Here is a 12,419-nt window from a genome sequence, read left to right on the forward strand (position 1 = left end):
AAACCCATTCTTACTGGTTCCAAACATTTGTTTGTCAATCAAATTGACTAAGTGTGCAAGCCATTCTTACAGCACCCAATTCCATAAAGCCTGTAAGGACAAAAATCTTGCTTAGCACAGAATAGTATTGCTTAGAAGATTGCTTGTTACCAGCCCAAGTTAAAGTAAGTTTGTATTGTTGTGGCTGTTGCCTCACTCAAATTTTGCTTAGCAAAGAAATTTAATTAGCACAACTTTATGAAATTTGGCCCAGGCTGCAAAACAATTTTTTTCTTAGCAGATTGCTGAGTATTTAAGCCATTTTTGCTGATTGCAAATTAATTTTTGCTACACAGATTTGCTAAGTATTCAAGAAATTGTTGCTAGATGCAAACAAGAATGACGTTTTGGTTTTTCATCCTGATTCTCGAACGTTAGTAAATGCCTCATGTTATTTTCTTGACAGATTTATTTTGCATGAGTATAAGATTGCGCAGAAAAACATGTGCTTATCGCGCGTTCCGTAAAAACACCGAGGGTGCCTGACTACAAGCAGACGATCGAGGGGGTACGTCTTGTGTCAAAAGTTAACTAACAGGTCGATCGGAAATTCTTGATTGTCCCGGGAAAAAATTGACAGCCAAGGAAAAATTACATAGCTGGAGATTTGAAACACCGATAACTGTTATTGTTGACCAGGTATCGCAGCAATCATTGTTACAAAATAATTATTATTTAAACATGTTTTCATCGTATTTTTTCCAACTTATTGAATTGAATGTTTAAAAAAAAAAAGCCACATGTTTCTTATTGTTTATATATATATATTTTTTAATTGTCGGATTTTGATTGTCAAATTAAATTATTTGTCAACATCCCTTACCACCTGCGTGTTCAAAAGATAAATAAATACTCCTGCAAATCTGAACATTTGATCATTTAAGTACCTCAATTATCTAAGAGGTTGTTAAGGTCTGTCGAAAATGCTTACGTTAGGGACTCTTTGATTTATTTGAAAGATATGGGCCTTCAAAATTGTGTATGATATCTTGCTAGGTAAACAGATTTTTATCACTACAGAAACATTTGCACTGTCAGGGTGCGAGATTAATGGTTACCAGGGGCAACAACAAAATATGGGCAACAGTTGAACTCAACCTTAATTCTGTTAAGGGCCTACCATTAATAGTATACAAATATTGACTGCTTCGAGTGCTATGGTTAAAACTGCGACTCCCAAGGTGATCCCCGGAGCATTCTAAATTCCCGAGGCGAAGTTGAGGGAAAATGGAACGCTACGGGGATCACCGAGGGAGTTGTAGTTTTAACCATACCATGAGTTAAAGCAGTCAATATTTGTTTTATAACACTCCAACAGACTATTTATCGTCTTCGTACACGTAACGTTTCATACGCGCGTTTCAGATACCAAATGCACAACTGATTGGGTTCGAGGTGGGTAAAAAGACGTCTGGGTACTGCACGCCGTGTGATAGTCGTCGGACTATCATAGACTATTTCACACGGCAAACGATGCACTATAACACGGCGGCCGTCTAGTAAAACTAAGACATATCATGAGACGCGCTCTAAACCAATGAAAAGGCATAATATTTAGTAAGGGGTGTTATAGTTATAATTATCATACATATTCAAGCTAAAAAAACAAGATCGGGTTTTTACCCCAAAAAAATTAATAACTGTATGCAAAATGTACCGATGTCTATTTCACTTCTGTAAGCCAACAATAAATAATTTGCTCTGGACAAGAAACTTTAATGTTACTTGTGATGGAAAAGTTTCCGTATGGCGCCACCACTTTTTCATTCAATATGAAATAATACAGTATCTAATTTACCTCAATGAGATATCCCTATTTGTAAAAATGAGTGAAAAAGTGGTGGCGCCATACGGAAAGTTATCCCTTGTGATCAGCAACACATTGTCGTTCTGATGTGGACAGTCAAAGGCTGGTACCCAGAAGATTTAGTGTGTATTTTTGTACTGTGTGGAAAGGCAACCTGACAACACACTCTGTAAGCTGATAAATGCAATCTTGTGTCCAAGAGACTCAATACTTAGTCGATCCCTCATTATCGTGAGAGAATATTATTGTAGGCCTACTTTGTCCATTACCTGCTGAGGTTGACAATTCTATACAAAAATAATCAATTATGGGTTTCTAATATAAAAAGATCAATTACTTACGAGTTTGCAGTTTGATGATTCACCTTGCTGTCCATCACTGGGCAAGTCACAACCTCTACACATCCAAGTTTGTCTCAGTGTTCCACTGCCTTCCACTGCTTATAGACCAAATGGAATTTTTCATTGAGCCAATTGCCCCAACAGTTTCAAGATAGAAGTGAGATCAATGCATGTAGTGTCCAAAAATCAGGATCTTGTTTCATAAAGCCTGTAAGCAGAAAAATCTTGCCTAACAGAGACTGGATACCAGCCCAAATTCTATGAAGTCTACATTGTAGCAACTGGTGCCCTGCTCATTTTTTTGCTTAGCAAAGTTGCTTAGCATTTTTTCTGTATGAAATTGAGCCCATGCATGCATTGCTGATGACTAAGGTGTTTCTTGGTCAAACCACTCTCTCCTTGCACACACTCACTCACATTTTACTACACACTCACATAAAGGAAACACCTAGATCCAGACATTCTTGGCTATTCTTATACCTTTTGGGCCAATGTATTCTATTGTTCGATTGATTTGGTTTATTGCTATTTATATACAAGGATACAATAGAAGTTGCCTTGTATCTTGTGCTTAAAAAAATTAAAACACAGACATTTTTGTATATAAAAAATCAGGAATACATTACATTAGACATTCAAGAGATAATAGTTTATACAATTGAAAATTACACCCATAAAACATGATAGTTATACAAATGACTGAATAGAATGACCACATTAAAAGATCTGACATTTTACTTTGTCCCAATTAAGAAAACAAATAATTGCTCATGTGTTGACAAAATAATGAATATTCACACACTATTTGCATAATTATCTGTAGACACATCTATGCAAAACTTCTAGAAAGTGGAAGTTTTAATGTAAATTTACTTGCAATTGGGCTTATGCCTGATTTTGTTTCAATTAATCTAAACCATTGAGTAAATGTATTTAATGAATGTCAACTTGGTCATGACAGGTTCAAAAATAGGTAAATACTTGCTACATTCTGTTATTGTTTTATAAAAAAAAAGGTTCTGCATTCTCATCAGCATTGATCAAGGCTGTATTGTTTCAAGAAAAATGGAAAGTAAGCAAAAAATGCCTGTTGTTTTATTAGCTATAGATTATACAAAATAATTGTAATTGAAATACTGTCAGAAATATTTGTTTTTAACAAAAGGTTTGTTTGTTTGTTTGTTTTGTTCTCCTGCCTGCAGTTCTAGTCTCCAAAACATCAAGGTGTCAGCAATTGAATTTCTGAGACCCAATCATCAGCCTGGCAAAAAACTACCTTCTCTGTAAACAGGTAAATTGAAGCCCTTACAGTCTCAATTCCTTCTTCAATATCCAAAGTGAATGATTCAGAAGGACTTGGGCCAGTAGGCTCAAATAACAATTGCTTATTACAGGGTCTCATTCCAATCTTATAAAGTAAACCAATTTGGATTAGAGTGACAAAAACTCAAGCAAACTGTTTGACCTCCCCCTCCAATCAATGTTGCTTAAAAAGTCTTGATATGCAATAGTTCCTCAGAATAGTTTTATAAATTGTTGGTGTTCTGGAAGTAGGCCTAAGTGAAAGCAATTTTTTGAAAGTAATTATTTGAAGTCCACTGCTTGTTTTTGTTACAGATTGGCTTGCTATATCCAAAGATGTCTACACTTCAAATGTGTATTTGTTTTGTTTTTTCTGCCTGCAGCTCTGGTCTCCAAACTTCAATGTGTCAACATTTGAATATCTGAGACCCACTTATCATCATCAACCTGGCATCGAAAACTACCTTCTCTGTAACCAGGTAAATTGAAGCCCTTACAATCCCAATTCCTTCTTCAGTATCCAAAATGAGGGATTCAGAAGGACTTGGGCCAGTAGGCTCAAATGATGGCTGCATATCACAGGGTCTCATTCCAATCTTTAAAAATGTACAACCAACTTGGAGTTGAGTGACATAGAAGAAGAGGACATGGAAAGGTTGAGGCCACATGCTAGCAAATATTCTTAACAATGTTGATCTTTTTGCATCACTTCCACCTTAAAATGATACCTCTAAATTACAATAAAACCCCAAGAGGGGGATGGGGGCACATGGCACTCTCTACCATATTTGTGCCTGTAGCTTTTAATTAGTATTTCACTCAAAGTGAGAGGGAATGTAAATTTTAGGAAAAAAATAAAAGTTTCCAAACAAAAATGTGACAGCCCCCCTTCCCTGTAAGTCAGAAAGGGCCCAGTCCTGATAGGGTTAAGTGAAACTTGTTTGAGGGAAGTATCAGTTTGACCCAAATCAAGCCCCCGGAACTCAACACTGAACTTTAAATATTGGTTTGTTTTAACTGATAATAAAGTTCACACCAACAAAAAAAACTCAAGCAAACTGTTTGGCCTTCCCCCTCCAATCAGTGTTGCTTAAAAAAATCTTGATCGGCACAAGTTCCTCAGAATAGTTTTTCCAAATTAATTGTGTTCTGTAAGTATGTTTTATAAAAATTGAAAGCAATGAAGGTAATTATTTGAAGTCTACTGTTTTTCTTTTACAGGCAGGCTTGCTATATCCAAAGATGTCTACACTTCAACAAGTAGATGTCTAATAAACTGGCCTGTGACTAAGGAACTGCACTTTTTAATTGAAAGGTAAATTTGCAAAAAAAAAAGCAAATTATAAATCTTAGTTAGGCCTGATACATACCTTACACAAAATCAAAGAGCGATTTGCCTTTACATTTTAATGCTGTCTGGTACAATGACGTGCTTGGTTACAAGTCACCACTTTAGTTTGAATTCCTCAGAGTATAGAGACAGTTGCTACATGTAAGTAAAATGATTCGGGGCAAGCTCTTGCTTTTGCTTTTGAATGGATTTGTATGGCACAATGGTACCAGGGTCTGCTCATCTGGAGGTTGCTATACAAAAGCTTGCTCTGAATCATGTGACATATTAACTGTCTCTGTAGTCTAAGGAATTCAAATGTAAGCGGTAACTTTTGTGACTAAGCAAGCCATAATTGTACCAGTCATTATTCAAATCTAACTCGCAAATGGCTTATAAATGGGAAGTGTTTTGGGTTGAACTAAGAATAATTTACTTGAGCGGAATTCGAACCAAATGCCTCCAGGTTAATGTGCTAGCGCTCTACTCTACCAACTGAAGTATACTAGCCTGATGCTGGGGGTCTTCCTATTTTGTCGATATCTTTGTTTGCGGTGCAAGTAAGAGGCCACACAACCATTAACTGCCATTTAGCCAGGGATCACACCCAAGTTTACGATACAACCTGGGAAGTAGCAGCCAGGGGATCACCTTGGAGGAATTCAAATTTTAATTTCAAACATCAAGTTGTAAACAACGTGGCAAGCTGACAGGGTGTATTTGCAATCTCCTCAGATTGGATGACAGCTGTTGTGTTTCAGAAAAAGTGGAAAGTGAGAAAAATACTACCTCATATTTTTTAGTAAATACATACCCGTTTCTTGTTTATATAAAAATGATTTTTGTGGGGCTAGAAATATTTGTTTTTAACAAAAAGGTGTGTTTGTTTTGTTTTCTTGCCTGCAGCTCAAGTCTCCCAAACATCAACAATTGTCAACAAATGAATATCTAGGACCTACTTATCATCATACAGCCTGGCAAAAAGAACTACCTTCTCTGTAAACAGGTAAATTGAAGCCCTTACATTCCCAATTCCTTCTTCAATATCCAAAATGAGGGATTCAGAAGGACTTGGGCCAGTTGGCTCAAATAACAGTTGCTTCTTACAGGGTCTCATTTCAATCTTATAAAGTACAACCAATTTGGAGTGGAGTGTCATATAGAAGAAGAGAAGAAAGGTTGAGGCTGGCAAGAAATTTTAATAACTGCTCCTTTTGCATCACTTTTTTTTTGGGGGGGGGGGGGCATGATACCCTCTACTATACTTTTGCCTGTTGCTTTTTTGCTGCATCTGACCACCACCAAATTTTATGACTTTAACCAATAATTATTTAGGGTCATCTTGTAAACAAAATACGAAGGTCCTCTGTTACCATTTGACCTTGGGTGAAATTATGTGAAAAAACAATTGTAGTTATTTTGGGGGTCTTTCACCATAAACTTGCTACATGTTTGTTTAGTTTTCCCAAGAAAGTGGAAGCGATTTGTCACACGATAGACTCATAATTAACAGCACACACAACAGTTGTCAATTAACTATCAAAGGTGCCCTTTAATTAAATGTCTGAAACTATATCTAACAAATCCCATATCTATGTCATCATGCAGAACATTTGGTGAAACGTACAATTATAAAAACAACTCTAGAACTTAATACAATGGGGGGCAACTATGTGCCCCTCCCCTCTCCCCTGTCCCATGTAGGTCTGAAAAAGCCAATCCTGTTAGGGTTAAGTGAAACTTGTTTGAGGGAAGAATCAGTTTGACCAAAATCAAGCCTACAAAAATGAATTTGACCTCCCCCTTCCAATCACTTTTGCTTATTTTGATTGCAGCAACTAAATCAATCTTATATAGGATTTGAGGCATTGCATGGAGATTTATTTTGTTTGCGATAACACCATGTGTGTATCTACTTCAATCTTAATTTATAAATCAATCTTCATCTGCAAAAGTTTATCTGAATAGTTTTCCAACTGTTGGTGTTCTGAAAGTATTTTTGATAACAATTCTAAAGTGAAAGTAATTCATTTGAAAATATTTACTTGAAGTCTACTGTTGGTTTTTGTTACAGCAAGGCTTGCAATCTCCAAAGATGTCTACACTTCAACACGTAGATGTCTAAGAAACTGGCCTGTGATTAAGTAACTGCACTTTTTAGTAAAAAGAACGTTTGCTAAAGAGCAAATTTGTAATATATACACCCAAATTGAGATTCTAGTTGGGCCTCATGTGTACTTTACACAAAATCAATTAATGGGAAGCAAGCTCACATGATGCAAATAATCAGAAAGCATTTTTTTTGTTTATTAAAAGTTTGGGGTTGAACAAAGCAAAATTGACAGAGCGGGATTCAAAACTATGGCCTCCACTTTACCCTATCAACTGAGATTTGTAGCCTGATGCCGGGGGTCTTCCTATTTTGTCAATATCTTTGTTTGGGGTGAAAGTAAAAAGCCATACAACCGTTAACTGCCGTGTAGCCAGGGATCACATCCAAGTTTACGATACAACCTGGGAAGTGGCAGCCAGGGGATCACCTTGAAGGGATTTGAATTTTCATGTCAAATATCAAGTTGTAACAACGCGGCAAGCTGTCTGGGTACATGTGCATCTCCTCAGATTTGATCAGCTCTAGTGTTTCAGAAAAAGTAGAAAATGAGAAAAATGGTACTCTTAGTTATAAGTCCTGTTTTCTTGTTTATACAGAATGACTTTGGTTGGGCTTGAAATATTTGTTTTTAACAGAAGATGTGTTTGTTTTGTTTACCTGTCTGCAGCTCTAGTCTCCAAAACTTCAAGTAAATGTCTGATGAGACCAATTTGTCATCATACAGCTTGACAAAAAGAGCTACCTTCTCTGTAAACAGGTAAGTTGAAAGCCGAAAGCCTGGTTCATACTTCCCGCAAATGCAAATGCGATACGAATGTTAACGTCACAAGTTCACAAGGAATATTTCGAAGCAGTGGAGTTTTGCTCAACTCTCTTGCAAATATCGCAGCAAAAACAGAGTTAGGACATCAAATTCTCATCAACTTCGCATCGCTTTCGCATTCGCAGGAAGTTTGAGCCAGGCTTAACAGTCCCAAAACCTTTTTCAGTTTCCAAAGTGAAGGATTCAGAATGATTTTGGCAAGTAGGCTCTAATGAAAAGTACCCTTTCAGTGATTAAAGTTTGAAACTACATCAATGTCATCATGCAGGGCTTGATAAAATGTACAATTGTGGCAAATTTCATAAAAATAACTCATGAGTTTTGGAAAATCCAAAGGGGTCACTATGTTTCCCTTTCCCTCAAAGTCTGAAAGGGCCCGGTACTTAAACACTTACAACACTATACTTAAAATGTAGGTTTGTTTAAACTGATAAAAAAGTTCACACCAAAAAAAAAAAACTCAAGCAAACTGTTCAGGAATTTGAGCTCCCCCTCCAATCACTGTTGCTTAAAATAATCTTGATCTGCACAATCTTGATCTGGAAGTATTTTTTATAAAAATTTCAAAGTAAAAGCAGTTTGTTTGAAAGTAAACATTTGAAGTCTACTGTTCGTTTTTATTACAGGTAGGCTTGCTATATCCAAAGGTGTCTACATGTCAACAAGTAGATAATAAACAAGCCTGTGATCAAGGAACTGCACTTTTTAATAAAGAGATAAATTTCCTAAAAATATTTATTAGTAATTTTTAGTCTCAAATATAGAGCTCCTAGTTAGGCCTGGTGCATACATTACACGAAACCAAATAGTGGAAAGCAAGTTAACATGATGCAAATAATCAGTACGTGTTGTTTAATAAATTTTGGGTTGTACTATAATAAAACAAATTACTAGAGCAGGATTTGAACCAATGACCTCCAGATAAATGTGCTAGCTCCGCTCTACAAACTGAACTATAATAGGCTGATGCTGGGGGTCTACCTATTTTGTCGATCTTAGTTTGGGGTGAAAGTAAGAAGCCATACAACCGTTAACTGCCATGTAGCCAGGGATCACACCCAAGTTTAAGATACCAACCTGGAAAGGAGCAGCCATGGGATCACCTTGAAGGGATTTGATTTTTCATTTCAAAGATCAAGTTGTAAACAACCCTGGCAAGCTGGCCGGGTACAATTGCAATCTCCTTAGATCGGATGACAGCTCCAGTGCTTCAGGAAAAGTAGAAAGAGAGAAAATTATTATTCTATATTTTTTAGTGATACATACCTATTTTCTTGTTTATTCAGAATGACTTTGGTTGGGCTTGGAATATTTGCTTGAATTATCCTGTGTAACAATAAGGTATGTTTGTTTTGTTTTTCTGCCTGTAGTTCCAGTCTCCAAGTAAATATCTGATGAGATCAAGTTCATCATACAGCTTTGTAAAAAGAACTACCTTCTCTGTAAACAGGTAAGTTGAAACCATCAAGCCTGGTTCATCTTTTATGCAAACGCAAAATAAATGTTGACGTCACAAATTTGCAGCGAATAATTCGCAAATCGCAGCAAAAACGAGTTGTGACGTCAAATTCGTGTCAACTTCGCATTCGCAGGAAGTTTGAACCTGGCTAAACAGTCCCAATTCATTCTTCAGTATCTTGAGTGAAGGATTCAGAAAGTAACTATACCCATGTCATCATGCAGAGCTTGGTAAAAATGTACAAATTATTTCATAAAAGTAACTCTAAAACTTTTGAAAATCAAAGGGGGCCACTATGAATCCCCTGCCCTCTCTGTCCTGTAAATCTGAGGGCCCAGTCTAGGTTCTGTGTAACTTGTTTCAGGGAAGAATTAATTCAAAAGTTCACACAAAAACCTCCAGCAAACTGTTGTAGGAATTTGATTTAATCACTGTTGCTTTTCTTTCGTTATAGGCTAGAAATATTTGTTTTAACAAAAAGGTGTGTTTGTTTTTTCCTTCCTGCGCAGCTCCAGTGTCCACAACTTCAACATGTCAACAAGTAAATGTCTGAGACCCACTTATCATCATACAGCCTGGCATAAAGAACCACCTTTCCTGTAAACAGGCGAGTTGAAACCCTTACAGTCCCAATTCCTTCACAAGTATCCAAAGTGAAGGATTTAGAAGGACTTGGGCCAGTATAGGGTAAATTAACAGTTGCATATCACAGGGCCTCTTTCGAATCTTAAAAAGTACAACCAATTTGGATTAGAGTGATATAAGAAGAGGTTATGGAAAGACTGAGGCCACATGCTGGCAGGAACTTCTAATAATTGCTCTTTTTGCATCACTTCCACCTTGTATGACAACTCTAAATTAAATTAAAACACTATCGAAATGGGGGGAGGGGCATGGTGTCCTTTAAAAGCAATAATTATTTAGGCTCATCTTGTAAACAAAACATCGAGTCGACTGGCCCATGGCAACCATTATTTTGTTTGACCTAGGGTGAAATTATTTACAAAACAATTGTAGTTACTTTTAGGGTCTTTAACTACAATTAACAAACTGTCCACATGCTTTTTTAGTTTTATCAAGAAAATGGAAGTGATTTGTCACATGACAGTGTTATCATGCATTGTGGGAATTCAAAATGACCACTATATGCAGTGACCATCTTTATTTTTAAAATTTCAGCATGTACTTTGGGTTTCTAACTCAAAAGAAATACAATCAAAATATCATCAGTTTGGTTGCACTCTCTTCCCTCAAAGATAACAGGAATTTCAATCATTAAGAGGAAATACAAAAGACAAAGTTTTATTATCTAAACACAATGTGTGTGCCCACAACAATGGGCAGTTTATTACAAATGGGAGACTTTGGAATGCTAAGTGGCAGCAGACTTACAAGGTAAATTTCCATTGCTTACGTAGTTCTGAGCATGCGCACATTACCGAGAGTAATGGATTTTACCTGGTAAGTCTGCTGCCACCAAGGGTCCCAAAAGTATCCCATTACTCTTTAATAATTAAATGTATGAAGTGAAAGCAATTCATTTGAAAGTAATTCTTTTTAGTCAACTGTTTGTTTTGTTACAGGACGACTTCCGACGTTCCACATTGCAACACTTCACTTTTGTTTGAGCAGTCCTCCTGTTACCTTTTTCTCTTGTGCTTTAGAAAATCAGTTTTGTTAATTATTATTGTTCCTTTCTGCTTTATTTTGCTGTTATTGAAAGTTTCGTTGCAATTTGTTTGTGTTTGATGTTTGTCTGTCTGTGTGCGCGCTCACATTTATTGGTTCGAGAATGCCCTACGCTAAGCGCATTTTCAACCGCCCAAGAGACGATTTCGGCGGTTGGTAGACCTAAGCGGCAGATACGCGGTCGATTCGGGCATTCTGTTAAATTCACCACGATATTAAGGCCTAATAGTTTTCAACCTCTACTCCAGTTATCAACTTGGACCTGCATCGGGACAGCAAAATGTCCGTCACCTCTGGAATTGGTGAGTTTCTGTTTTCAATTTTGATTAAGGAACTGAACTCTTTAGTTAAAGGTATATTCCTAAAAAGCAAGTTCTATTAGTCATAATATGAACACCTAAAAAGGTTCCTAGTTGCACCTGATGTATACTTTACACAAAATCAAGAAATGCAAAGCAAATTGCAAATAATCAGTGTTTATTGTTTTTAATTGTTATAGCTTGATTTGATACCTTTCAATACTTTGAGAGCAGGGCCATTCCAGTTTTTAATTATCTCTGCAAACTGTTTTGCTAATCACACTTTTTGGCATTCATACAATTTTCAGAGCCAGCTGTTCCCCAAAATCAAATGCAATGGGAATCAGCTCTGCTGACATCGCTGAAGGCTACAAAGTACAAGGCATATGAAATATCAGCATCTAATCATCAGGACACCCTAGATGTTACTTGTAGAAATCTTAATAAAGAACAATCCAATAATTTTTCTTAAATTTTGAAAACAACTCTAGATGTGTCAGTAACATAATTAAGTTTTTCCAATAAACAAACGGTTAATATTTCTGTAAATAAGTGCACCATTGCAAGCAAGCACACATGCGATTTTTTGCGCTACTTGGCAATCTTAGGGCCTTGGTTGTGCGGCACTAACCCTAACCCTATTAACCCTATTAACCCTATTAACCCTATTAACCCTATTAACCCTATTAACCCTTACTAATTGTTTGGAATACGGAAGTACAAAGCATGGAACATTCCAGACTTATTGCGAAAAGGGACTTGGACACATGCACGTGGCATGTGGGGTCTCAGCCCGGCCGGTTGTTTCACATCTGGTGGTTGATCTTAAAGGTGCACTCCGGTGTTATCACAAACTATGGTTGACCAAACGGGTTAGTTCCTAGTCTAGGCCATGTGACTAGGGGCCGCGTTCGGGAGTAGGGGGTGCCCCCCTCAGACGGGGGCATGGACCTGGGCGCTGATTTAATATAGTATGAGGGCCCTTATGATCTCCCGGGCGTGTCGGGGCTGGTATCCTGGGACCTGCACGTGGTGGCCCTGCTTTTAACTAGCCTTACCAGGATGATATAGGCAAAATTATGAACCAAATAAATTAAAGGCTTGCGATGGTGCATTTATACAATACCTTACCTTTACTCTCACAAGTGTAATATCCAATGTAATACTGGCACAACTTTTTAGGTCATCAATTTTCTAATTGTGGTTTTTCAGCTGTA

The 12,419-nt window shown here is 37.1% G+C and overlaps 2 long non-coding RNA genes across 2 annotated transcripts; both read left to right on the forward strand.

Annotated features, from left to right (window-relative positions):
- The first annotated feature begins 4,706 nt into the window (after positions 1–4,706).
- Positions 4,707–6,986, forward strand: LOC139942401 (uncharacterized). The gene is made up of 3 exons (XR_011786677.1): positions 4,707–4,804; positions 5,726–5,825; positions 6,894–6,986. It is a non-coding gene; the product is annotated as an uncharacterized lncRNA (long non-coding RNA).
- Positions 6,987–7,617: 631 nt separating this feature from the next.
- On the forward strand, positions 7,618–9,767 carry LOC139939297 (uncharacterized). The gene is made up of 3 exons (XR_011786282.1): positions 7,618–7,689; positions 9,126–9,205; positions 9,724–9,767. It is a non-coding gene; the product is annotated as an uncharacterized lncRNA (long non-coding RNA).
- Positions 9,768–12,419: the final 2,652 nt, after the last annotated feature.

This window comes from Asterias amurensis, chromosome 1 (assembly GCF_032118995.1).
Source record: "Asterias amurensis chromosome 1, ASM3211899v1".
NCBI lineage: Eukaryota > Metazoa > Echinodermata > Asteroidea > Forcipulatida > Asteriidae > Asterias > Asterias amurensis.